Consider the following 12,994-nt stretch of genomic DNA (forward strand, 5'->3'; position numbering starts at 1 on the left):
AATTCAAATAAGACACAAGACCAGAACACTTTGGTTGAACACAAAAAAGCTACATTTCTAACCAAAGTGCCCAAATATAACTGAAAGAGTTCAACAACAGCAATTCTAAAAATTATGGATTTTTTTTTTTAAAAGCTGAAAATATTTCATTGTAATGGTTGATTTATGTAGAAAATGTTTCATATTTAAACAAGTTTACTGCAGCGAAAATATGAGTTTTTTTGTGTAGATCTCAAATGAAATGCATTTTTTAACATTTCATACCATTTCTTGTTCACATTTTCTCACTTTCTCTTTTTTGATATATTTGTCTGATGATTTTAGTTGTGGGGCTGCACAGTGGCGTAGTGGTTAGCACTTTCGCCTTGCAGCTAGAAGATCCCTGGTTCGCATCCCGGCTTTCCCGGGATCTTTCTGCATGGAGTTTGCATGTTCTCCCTGTGCATGCGTGGGTTTTCTCCGGGTACTCCGGCTTCCTCCCACAGTCCAAAAATATGCTGAGGTTAATTGATCATTCTAAATTGCCCGTAGGTGTGAATGTGAGAGTGCTTGTTTGTCTTTGTATGTGGCCCTGTGACAGACTGGTGACCTGTCTAGGGTGTCCCCTGCCTTCACCTGAGTCAGCTGGGATAGACTCCAGCCCCCCCCCATGACTCTAGTGAGGATTAAGTGGTGTATAGATAATGGATGGATGGATGGATGGATTTTAGTTGTTTTAAGAGGAGAAAAAGTCCTAAAAAATGCCTGAATGTCCTGAAGTCCAGCAGTGTGCTCAAGAACAAGTTAAAAACGTGTGTTTTCAGTTTCTCCAACATTTCAGTAAAGATTTCATTTTTACTGCACGAGATGCATTTGATGACTGTAGTTTCAATGAGTTCAAGAATAAGGTTTAACATAGGGCTGGGCGATAAATTGATTTTATCGATTAATTCGACTTTGTACTTAATGTCGATTTGTTCTAATGAAAATCGATTTTCTCATCAACATCCGCCACCAACGCCTTCCCGCTGGGCTCCCGTAGTTCAGAGTGCGCCCCCCTCCCCCCCACGCTTGATACACAGACAACATGGCGGCGAGCGCCGCAGATCTAAAGGTGTGTCCACTAGATGCTATTTTCTCACACGGCAACGCACTGCATCTGAAAATCACACGGACATCGGGTGGTCACTAGCGGACCACAACATGGTCACATGACAGCGCTGAGCAACAGCAGGCTGCTACGTGGTCACGTGACCGAGCTTTCAGCTGGACAGTCCTGCAGACAAGTCGGATAAACACAGCGGCTCGGCCGCAAACTTTCCCTTTTATTTCAAAAACACGTCAGCGAAAAGTATTTCTGAAATCATATGAGGCGAGAAATAATCCGTGCAGCAGCTGAATCTGTCCTCGTTTTAGGTCACTGACGCCTTTTTTCAATATCGGCCATCGGCCGATATTTACAAATAAAAAGCCGATTTGTGATCAGGCACCCATACGGGCAGCTGCCGCGACCGCTTTTCCCTTAGAAGGACCCCCGGCACTCAGAGAGCGGAGCATGAGCGGAGCGAGTGAGCCAGGCAACAACAAGCCTCGCTCCACACCTGCTTATTTGGTAAAAACAAAAAAAAACAGGTAACAGATTTGTTTCTTGGTAAGAGAGAAAATGCAATGTTGATTTAGCCTTTAAAAGTCTTTACTGTGTGATCATCAAACTGTAAAAGTTAGCTGTTTAAGTTTTAGAGTCAGGGGTAGGGTTAGAGTTCTACTAGTGTATTTAATTTGTAATATATACATGTATATACTTTTAGTGTTTAAATTGCCTTTTGTAATCGATGTGCTTTAAAAAAAATGGATATCGGCCTTAAAAATCAGCTTCTACAATCGTCTTTAGACATCGGCCATCGGCTGAAAATTTTTTAAAAAATCGGTATCGGGATCGGCCTTTGAAAATCCCATATCGGTTGACATCTACTGTGAATAGAGAAAAAATAGGAAACTCTTATCATCCCATTACTGCTTCTTTCAAAGCAGACAAAGCAGATGGACTTTTCAAGAAATTCAATCCTGTCAGGGCAACAATCTCTAAAACACCAAAAAAATCCCAACTTTTCAGGCTACTGTGACTTTCTATCCCTGGATTTCTTTATCTTACTAAAATACATGACAGGAAAATACGGTTCATGCGCATTTAATATTAGTTTACAGTTCATTAGCGTTAATTTATAGTTAATTTATGCAATATTACAGCTTCCTCTGTCAAAACTGCTTTCAATTTTTGCAATAGCAATGTTATACAGCTGACGTGAATGTACATTTCATGAAATGTTTTTAATAGAAAGGTTTTTATTATGTTGTTTTCCCTGTTTTTGTTGGCGCATAACCGTGTAAGCTAACGTTAGCTTAGCATCTGTTTTCGTCAAAATAAGCAAAAATTACCTTTAAACAGGACACATAGGTTGTTTTGATTTTTTTTGAGATTCCATCAAAACAAATTTAAGCAGTTGGAACGATACAAAAGAACATAAATACTATTTTTATTTTACTATTTTAACTCACTTCCGCTAGCTACGAGCAAGCGAGCGGATGTGACGTATGAAATGTCTGGACGTCAGGAAACGTTTTTTTTTTTTTTTTTTTTTTACTAAAAAGTGGCATTTTTGTACTTTTTACCCGACTGTCTCTGCTGCAGGTGGATGGTAGAATCTCCAAACAAGAGATAAGGTAAGACTTCATGTGTGGCTTTTTCTGAGTTTTTTTGTGTATTTTTTTTCTTAATCTTGTTCATTGGCTGTCGGAGCAGAAGGTAACGTTAGCTTAGTATCTGTTTTCGTCAAAGGTCAAAATAAGCAAACATTACCTTTAGAAAAGACGCATAGGTAGTTTGACAATACTTGCTGTCACTTTAAGTAATTTTGTAGATTCCGCCAAAACAAATTTCGGCAGTTGGAGCAATACAAAAGTATATAAATACTATTTTTATTTTACGATTTTAACTCACCTCCGTTAGCTGCTAGCAAACCGACCGGATGTGACGTCTGAAATGTTTGGACTTCAGGAAACAATTATTATTATTATTATTATTATTATTATTATTATTATTATTATTATTATTATTATTATTATTATTATTATTATTAATAATATTTTTAACCAAAAAGTGACGTTTTAAAATTTATTTGTTTACGGACTATTTTTTGCTGCAGGTGGATGGAAGAGTCTCCAAACAAACAGGAATTATCTTTAAAGTAAGGTAAGACTTCGTGTGTGGCTTTTTCACAGTTCTTTTTTTTTTTTTTATTTATTTTACCGTTAAGCCAAACAGTAGACTAGTCTAAACATAATAGAACAAGAGAGGCACAAACAATGGTTAAAGAGGAGGGACACTATATAATTGAAGGACTTCTGAAGTCCATGGGATATATCTGCATACATTTTTATTAAAAGTAAAAAAATTAATGTTTTTTTATGTTTATTATGATCATGTCTTTACAAATTCCATCATTATTTAGTATGGAAACAATCACTTATTAATAAAAATGACAGGATATCACTAAAATGTCAACTAAATAACCGTCTGAATTTAATACCAACCACCTTCTAATGAGCTAAACAATAATAAAATGAGCTGATTCAGAAATAGTTTGGATTGTGTTCTTTTATTAAGTTGAGATAATCATGACAGATATTTCTGTTCTGGGCAATATATCAAATTTTATATGGAAAATAATAAATTAAATCCCTTTCCACTAAGTTCCCCGTTACAAAAACACCTCTCCAGGAAATGTGTTACTTCCAGATGACATGACCTGCTCATTTTGTTTTTCTGTGATCATTTTCATGCTGTTTTGTGGTCATTTTGCATTGTTTTGTAGTTATTTTGTGTGTCTCTCGTCATATTATGTCTTTATATGATAATTATCTGTCCAACTGAGTCATTTTGTGTTTTTCTGTGTTCATTTTGTGTCATTTTTTGCATTTTTATGGTCATTTTGTGTATTTTTGTGGTTGTTTTGTGTAAAAGTGTTCATTCTGTTTCTTTTTTGGTCGTTTTCAGACTGTTTTGTGGTCATTTTGTATGTCTCTGTGGTCATTTTGCATTTTTTTTTTTAGATATTTTGTCTGTCTCTCATCATTTTATGTCTTTGTATGATAATTATGTGTCTCATTGAATCATTTTGTGTTTTTCTGTGGTCATTTTGTGTCTTTTTGAGGCTTTTTTTGTTGTTTTGTGTTTGTCAGTTTATATCTCTCTGTAGTCATTTTGTGTTTCTTTGTCAGTTTGTGTCTCTGTGGTCATTTTTGGTCATTTTCAGTCTGTTTGAGGTCGTTTTGTCTCTTTTTATGATAATTTTGGATCTCATTGAGACATTTTGTGTTTTTCTGTGGTCATTTAACATATGACACCATTTCATCTTTAGCTGCCTTAAACTCAAAGTATCATACAGCAGCATTTCATAAATAAGATTGCTGAGCTATATATATATATTAATTGCACTGCTTCTGCCTTCTGAAGTGAAATGTCCAAACGTTAGACTAACGCATTCACCAGGACTTGTTCTAAATTTCTAAATTAGCTTTCAAATGATTTCTCTTTCAAAGCTGATCAGTCAAACAACTCTTCTGAAACAAGTGATCTAAACTAGGTTTAATGCAGGTTTAGTGACAGGTTGTTCTATCTGGGCAGTCCATATTTGCAAATTTATCAAGATTATTTCTAGCTATCACTCACCTCTCAGACTGGTTTGATAAATCCTCTTAAATAAATAAAGAATCTTCACAAATGAAAGGCTGTAATTGTATATGCTGGGTGTGAAAACAGAGTGGTCTTTCCATGCAGAATGATTTAGTGCTTTCAAAACACTCTCAGCAACAACTGCCATGTCTCTTTCTATCTAATGTTCTCTTTAAATGCAGTAGAAAGTATTCTTTAAATTCCTTAGCCTTGCACCTGCAGGTTATACTGGATCAGAGGGATGCAAGTTCGACATAGTCAACCTTTGTCTTTGTATGCTGGTTCAACAAAATCTAAAACCTCAATCAGACATAATAGGCATCAGAATGGTGGTTGTTAACTTTCCTTGTTTTTCTTTATTATTTTCTATCTTCTTCATCAGGCTTTGTGTGTGCTCCCATTTGATGATTCACTTTTCATCTGCATCAAATAGAGAGATGGTAAGAAGAACAGGTTGTTACAATGTAGAACTATGAAGAATATGAAAATTTACTATGGTGATAGTCGACACTTGTACTGCAAATGATGCAAGAGAGGAATGCTGGTGGGAAACTGTTAATCATGTAAGGTAATACATTTATTTGACTCTCCATGGAGTCTCTTATTTATAACCTCACAGCTGCACATTAGAGCTCTGAAACTTAACACTTTATAAATTCAAACACGTTTCTCAAGAAGTGTATTCAGCTGGAAATCACTTTAGTGTTTGGTCAAATCAGAGAGAAATTCATGTAATTTCTTGAATATTCTTTGTGATCAAAATAGACAAGCTCATCAAATTCTCCAATCTATTAGCTGTAAACTAGCAGTCTAAAATGGGCCTCCAGGACATACCATAAACACATTTTATGCATTTTCTGCATCACCAACTGAATGCTTGTGGGTTCCCATGGCAACGAGACACATTCAGTTTGCCTGCTGTAGCTGCACAGCTTCATTCACTGACATCACTACTGAGCATCTCAGCAGGTTAGCAGATGGAAAATAATCCCTCCGCTGAGAATGTGTATCATTCACAGAGAATATAATAGTTACAGTTTAGTGTTCAGACAATAACCTTGCACCTGAACCTCTTCACCAATATATTCAAAGACAGAACAATAATAGAGTAACGAGAAGCACAGTGGAAGGAAACTGCAGGATTCAATGCCGCAGCCACTTTTGGACAGTCTGCTTTTTCAATCAAAGGTTGCAAACTTTGGAACATATTACCAACTGAAATAAAATCAATAACTAAGATTAAAACCTTCACAAAAAAGTTAAGGCATGGCTTAAAGCAAACCAGAGCTGTACTCATTTTTAAAGTGTTGTAGTTTAAGTAGTTAAATTGGATTGAGTTGTAACATTTTACTTTTTCTTTTCCTTCTTGCTTTTGTTTTACAGATTTGTGAGGATTTTTAACTTAATTTTGTAAGTTATGGTTGTATTTGTTTAGGTTTTTTTGTATATTGTACTTTTAAAGGATTGTGATCAACTCCTTCCCCCAACTGGGGGCAGGAGTTGAGAATTAGCTGTAGCTAAAACTCTACATGCAACACATTGGATTCATGAACTGTATTGAAGCTATGTTAATTGCATTGTCCCTATTAAATAACAATTAAATAAATAAAAAGACAGTTAGTTGTTACAAAAGACAATAATCTGAAGTGAAAATCACTGACTGACTCCTATAGAAAATCAGCAAGGATGTGCAAACCACAAGAAAATACAGAAAACTCACCTTGGGACCCCTGTTGTTTGGCCCCTCTGCTGACTCACCATTCAGAACCCACAGTGAAATAACACTCAGTGAGATGACTAATCCTGCAGACCAGAGGCTGCTGGCAGAGAGAATGTCAAAACTATTCATATGCTTCATGTGAAGCTGACGCACTGAAATATTCCATCAGACACTGATCTGCAACATTAGCTGCTAATAACACAGATAAAACTACTGTGGCTAATTTGTTCTGTGTCAGTCGGGAGATAATGTGAGCTCAAATTAGCTGCTGTATTTTCTGTTAATCAAGAATCAGTGAATTCTCTCCACAGCATCTCTTTATAGGGCATAAACATGTTAGTTTGTTGTGAAGTTAGTAGTAAGTAGTGGCAAATTCCATGACAAAAGTTTAGAGTTTTGCAATGAATTCAAATGAAACACAACATATAACAGCATGTCTTGGATTGAAGCACATCTGAGTCAATATATAACTGCAGGATTTTTAGTATCATAGTCGACATTTTAGCTTTGTTCAGGCCTAAAATTAACATGACCACTTATAACCAAACACCACATGACATTTTAGAGAAGGATTCTTCTAAATATTAGAGATAGATAGATAGATAGATAGATAGATAGATAGATAGATAGATAGATAGATAGATAGATAGATAGATAGATAGATAGATAGATAGATAGATAGATAGATAGATAGATAGATAGATAGATAGATAGATAGATAGATAGATAGATAGATAGATAGAACCTTTATTGATCCCACAGCAGGGAAATTGGAAATAGAGCAGAGACTGAGAGCCAGACCTTCTGGTCCAACATCAGTGTGTGACCTCACAAATGTGCTTCTGGAAGAATGGTCAAAAATTCCCATAAACACACTCCTAAACCTTGTGGACAGCCTTCCCAGAAGAGTTGAAGCTGTTCTAGCTGCAAAGGGTGGACCAACGTCATATTGAACCCTATGGATTAGGAATGGGATGTCACTTAGGTTCATATGCCAGTCAAGGCAGGTGAGCCAATACTTTTGGCAATATAGTGTATATCCCATGGACTTCAAAAATCCCTCAGTTATAGCTTGACCCTGCTAGAGGTGGTGCTGTGACCATTTCTGTGTTCTAAGTCATTCATCCTCATACATGCTCTGCAACTGTTTTCTGTGTTTTTCCCTGCTTTGCTGGCCAGCTGACAGCAGAGGGAGAGAGAGAGATAAGAATGATGCAGAGAAAGATGAAGAGATGCAGTAAAGGTATGTGGTCAGATTTTTACAGATCTACAGTAGATGGCGTGCACCAAAACCAACAAGAACCACCAGAGTAGCCGAGTTCTTCTTCCTAGTAATGAGCAGTTCCCCCTTATTACTCCGACTGTGTCTCCTTTATACCCTGACTGAGCCCCCCGCCCCTCCTGCCTTCGGATCCTCTAACACTGGCCCACCGCATGATTTCCCCTCACAGAAATTGTTGCTCTAGTGGAACATTTAATGCACAGGGGCTCGGATTTCGGCTTCCCCGGTGCACAGCGCAGTGTTCCAGCCAGCCGCAGTCTGCACACAAACCACTTCCTGCATCTGAGACAACGTGAAGAAGAAGAAGAAGAGGGGAGGGCATGTGGAGGACCATGAAGAAATGTCGAGGCAAGCAGAGCAGCTGATAGAGTTGAAGGGAGAAAGTTCAGATCAACAGTTGAAGAGATTTCCCAGCAGTAGGTGCTGCATAGCTTCACCAGCAGCAGACCGTTCAGTCTCTCAGTGGATCGCTGCAGCCTCCCTTTTAACCCATTTTCCACTGTTTTTAATTCATCTGAGTCCTCCCAGATACGTTTCCCTTCCCAGAGCCTCTCATTTGCTCCATTTTTCACCTGCTGGTCATCGAGTCCTCTACACCAGGGGTGTCCAACATGAGGCCCGTGGGCCAAAAGCGGTCCTCCAGAGGGTCCAATCTGGCCCTCAAAGTGTAAAAATTCCACAGAAGACATTAACTGCAGATTGGAAATTAGTAAAACTATAAATTTAAAATCCTTTCTAGACCATGACAAGTTGTTTTGATCAGAAAGTAAAATACTAGATTATTCATTGTTCTTTTGCTGTTTTATGTGTCATTTTTGTCATATTTTGTCTGGTTTTTGTCGTTTTGTTTCTGGTTTTTGTTGTTTTGTGTTCCCTTTTTGTCTCGCTTGTGTTTTTTGTCTTATTTTTGTCATTTTGTGTTCTGCTTCATTTGTTGCTTTGTGCAGCGTGTGTTTTTATTGTCTCGCTTGTGTTGTCTATTTTTTTGTTGTTTTTCTAACGTTTTACATTTTTGGTCTTGTTTGCATCATTTGTGTAATTTTTTTTCATTTTTTGTCTCGTGTCGTTTGTCTGATTTTTTGTAGTTTTGTGTTGCATCTGTAATATTTTGTCTTATTTTTGTTGGGTTTTTTTGTCTTTTTTGTCTGACTTTTGTGGTTTTGATATTAAAGTGGTTGTATTTTAATTCATCCAAGTCTTCCCTGATACATTTCCCTTCCCAGAGCCTCTCATTTGCTCTATTTTTTCACCTGCCGGTCATCGGGGCAGATTTACAGAGTAGTCTCATGGAAAAAGCCCCCCATCCCTTCCAGCACTTCCTCCACCCTGAGTCATGTCAGTGTCGAGGGGAGATGCTTCTTACACTGTTAAACTGTTGTTCTGATTTTTAAAACTTTGCATAATCTTTTTTCCCAGTCTTTAAATGACCTCGGTCAGCCTGATATTGAGTTATAGGAGGCTAGATTTATAAAGGCGATAGATGATGCAATAGAGATCCTGTAAGGAATGAGGTTTAATCACTGATTTAGGGGTTTAGTGTTGGAAATAAGACTCAAACTGAGTCACCAGACGCACATAGACATTCTTTTTTAAAACTTTTGTCTCTTTGTCATTGTGTATCTGCCTCCCCTCACATTCACCACACACAGTCTGGAAAACAACACACTCACATTAAGTCAATGACAGCAGTACAAAGGCAGACATGTGGTAGCAGTTAAGCAGACTTAAAGTATACCTAAAGTCAAGAAAAAATAACTGGAAACGGCTCACGGCTCCCTGTCAAATATAAATCAGCAGAAAGAGATACCTGTTGCCCCACATCCTTTATCAGGTTGTAATATGAATGCTTTCTTCATTATGTGAGATTAGCAGAGACATATACCGCTGCTCTAATTCACTAATTTTGTCTGTATGATCGCCAGAGAATATATATTTGGTTGGCATGAAATCCGGTAAGCAAAGGGAAAACACTTTCAGAGTTTATGATTCCCTGAAGATCCGAGCTGATTGCATGAGTCAGTTTGGAACATGATGTACATTTAAATACTCCTTTGGTCAACTCTGTCCTCACCAATGACTGAAGTTTTATGTTCATTTGGTTTCCATTTGGGGCCACATTGAAGGATTTACCACACATTTCTGACTTTACATCTTAAAGCTGAGGCAGGCATGTAGGAGTTCCCAAGGTTATTTAGATGTTAAATAAATCTTAATGTAAAGGCTTGAAAAGGCAAAAATATAATACAATTATGTGTTTAATAATCACTCACGATTAATGTGTCAGTGACAATGTAAATCACAGTTTTATATGGTGGAGTAAAGATTCAGTTCCCACCATGTATCATGAGAGAAACCATAATTTATCTATAAAAAAAAAAATCTTAATTCCATTATAGCTGCCCTTTCCATCTTGAATCCTTAAGATACATACATTTCCTTTCAAATATCTGTAAAATAACATGTTTTTTGCTGATTTAAACCCACTATGCGTAAAAGGAAGCAGCAACGAAATGTTATTTTAAAAAAGTATGTTAAACTGGAATACTGTAACATTACATTACTTACAGATTAATCATGATGATGGATTAATCCGCATCAATGCGTGCATTTTGACAGTCTTAATATATTCTCAATAGTTTTGGTTTAGGTTGTTTAAAAATAATGAAAAAAGAAGAGCTAGATCAGGAGAGTCAAACTCATCTTAGTCCAGGTTCCACATCCAGCCCAGTCTGATCTCCAGTGGACCAGACCAGTAAAACCACAGCATAATAACCTAGAAATATCCACAACTCCTGATGGTTCCTTTGGTTTAGTGCTAAAATGTTCGCATTTAAGGAATTATCTTTTTACAAAACATGAACAACCTGACATTTCTGAAGAAAAGTAAGTTCAATTTCATCAACGTTCAGCCTCAGTTTATCATTTCCACATTACAACTTCCAGATCACAGAGTGTCGACAAAGGAACACAAGTCATCTGGAACTGAACCAGAGAGGATTTACTGTATGACCAATACGACAAAAGCCAGACACCCCCCCCCCCCCCCCAAGGAAAAAAACAAAATATTACAAAAATGAGACACAAAATGACAAAAGAACAATGAACAATCTAGTATTTTACTTTCTGATCAAAACAACTTGTCATGGTCTAGAAATGATTTTAAATTTATAGTTTTACTAATTTACAATCTGCAGTTAATGTCTTCTCTGGAATTTTTACACTTTGAGGGCCGGATTGGACCCTCTGGAGGACCACTTTTGACCCGCGGGCCGCATGTTGGACACCCCTGATCTAGAGGAAATCTTTAGTAAAGAAGTAAAAATTAAACACAAAGTTTGGTTTACATTTTTGAATAACTGCATCTTTTGCAAGTGCCTTCATTGTTTCAACTGTTAACTGTAAAAAATAAAAAATGTCCAAACCATAGTATATCTAAAATCCTCCATGAATACAAAGACAAAACTTCTTTCTTTTTTCTTGCTAAGCTGTTCTGATCATGTATTGAGATAATAGTCCTATAATAACACCAGTGGAGGACATGGCTGTGTGGTCTCCTTATCTCAGAAGCAGGAGGACAGACTGGCTACCTAAGTCAGACGGTCTTTCTTCCATTAGTGAAGCTCCTGTTGTTGCTTTCACAGCTTGTTGGCCGGTCCGAAGTTTTCTATCCAAGGCTCAGCGCTAACAGGCTGCAGCTTATCATGAAAGCAGAGGAATGCTATTGAACCTTCAGCACAAGTCTGCATCTCTTCCAGCAAACTGCCAACATTGAAAACAAAGACTTCAGAATCATGCTTGCACACTCGAGGGTCAAAACGTTGAGTCAGATGCTTAAAAATATTCCAAACAAAAAAGCTAATTTCTGACAGAACTGCATGTGGTCCTGGAATCACAGAATCTGTGTGAAAAACCGATGCTATGATTATGTAAATGTGTGTTTTCTGGCATGTTGTTGCATTGTTTATCTCAGCCAAACGTCATTCCTAACCGCTATGGATTGATTCCATCCCAACATTCTTCTTGATTGTGTTTGATTGAGCCGTAATCAGGCTCTGACCGAATGCAAAGTCTGATTAGTGCCAGAACCCTGAACCTGGTAGCAGATTTCTGCCACATGGAACAAGTGACACAGTGTAGTTGGGTTTTACCTTGATTCATTATGACACTGAGCAATTTAGGAGCAATTTCCTTCCAACGGGGGTTTTGGATCACGTTAAAAAACTCCAGGGAAGACTCAAAGATATCACACAATAAACCCTTCCTCCAGGCAGTGTGCTGCTTGAATACATTATTAGGAACACTTTTGTTTTGTATTCACACAGGAGAATACGCCTTTTTAAAATGTGAGTTAATGACTAAAATAAGCATTTCAAATGTCTGAGAGCTTCTAGACTGACAAATGAGAAACTCATGCAAATAGTTTGGAGAATCTGTTGGTGTCCAACAACCACAAGGCATGTTTTAATTAAAAAAACTGATTAAAACAGTGTGTCTAGTCTTTACGACTAAAAGGATCCATCTGCTCTCGATCATGTGTAGGGCTGCTTAGGAAAGGCTAAAGTACTAGCATTTATTAAACTTAAAAAGAGTCTACCAGGTGAATGAACACCAGGAGAGAAGACCATCATCCAGCCTCAGCTCTGCATCACCTGCTCCAGGAAGCTTTATAATTCTGATATTTGGCAGAAAAAATTTCTGAACTACAGGCAGAACATTTCACTGTTTTACACACTTTGTCCTTCAGTATCTGTTTAACTTTACAACAGAGAGGAATTTTCAAGTCCAAAAACCTACAACAGAGCATTAAACCTCTGGGATTTAACCTTAAAAAAGAGTCAATCGATGAATGAGTTATGAAATCCATCTTGTCTGGTACTTCTAGTTGGTGTAGGTTAGAGGCAGGTAATACATGGTATCACATTTTCTCACATTATTATTATTTTCTTCGCCATGAAGTCAGGACTCATATGAACCAAAATAAAAACCAGAGATCCTTTCTCTGACAGCATTTTAAATCTATAATGGTCACAAATATGTTCCTACATAACAGTGCAGTGAATTTCTCTTCCAGTCTGGGTCTCTGTGTTCTAGGATTTAAGACAAATAAAACTGAGGGACATCCTGACAGACAGTAATATTCATCATTTTACTGAATAAACCTCCTCTCTGCGTTCACATCCTCCTCCTTAATGATCCTCAGCAGCAGCGGATGGAGTGATGGACGCTCCTTCTGATTTAGTGATGGATGCTCCTTCTGATCCTTCTGAGGGAGTGATGGACG

At 37.4% G+C, this 12,994-nt stretch overlaps 1 protein-coding gene across 1 annotated transcript in view; it reads left to right on the plus strand.

Annotated features, from left to right (window-relative positions):
- Positions 1-1,217: 1,217 nt before the first annotated feature.
- Positions 1,218-12,994, plus strand: part of itga11a (integrin, alpha 11a) — a 101,861-nt gene continuing 90,084 nt past the window's right edge. The window contains exons 1-4 of the mRNA XM_023279279.3: positions 1,218-1,611; positions 2,669-2,700; positions 3,183-3,229; positions 7,611-7,674. The gene's annotated coding sequence lies outside the window, so the exon portion shown is untranslated. The remainder of the gene's footprint in view (positions 1,612-2,668; positions 2,701-3,182; positions 3,230-7,610; positions 7,675-12,994) is intronic.

Source organism: Amphiprion ocellaris, chromosome 1 (genome assembly GCF_022539595.1).
Source record: "Amphiprion ocellaris isolate individual 3 ecotype Okinawa chromosome 1, ASM2253959v1, whole genome shotgun sequence".
Taxonomy (NCBI): Eukaryota; Metazoa; Chordata; class Actinopteri; family Pomacentridae; genus Amphiprion; species Amphiprion ocellaris.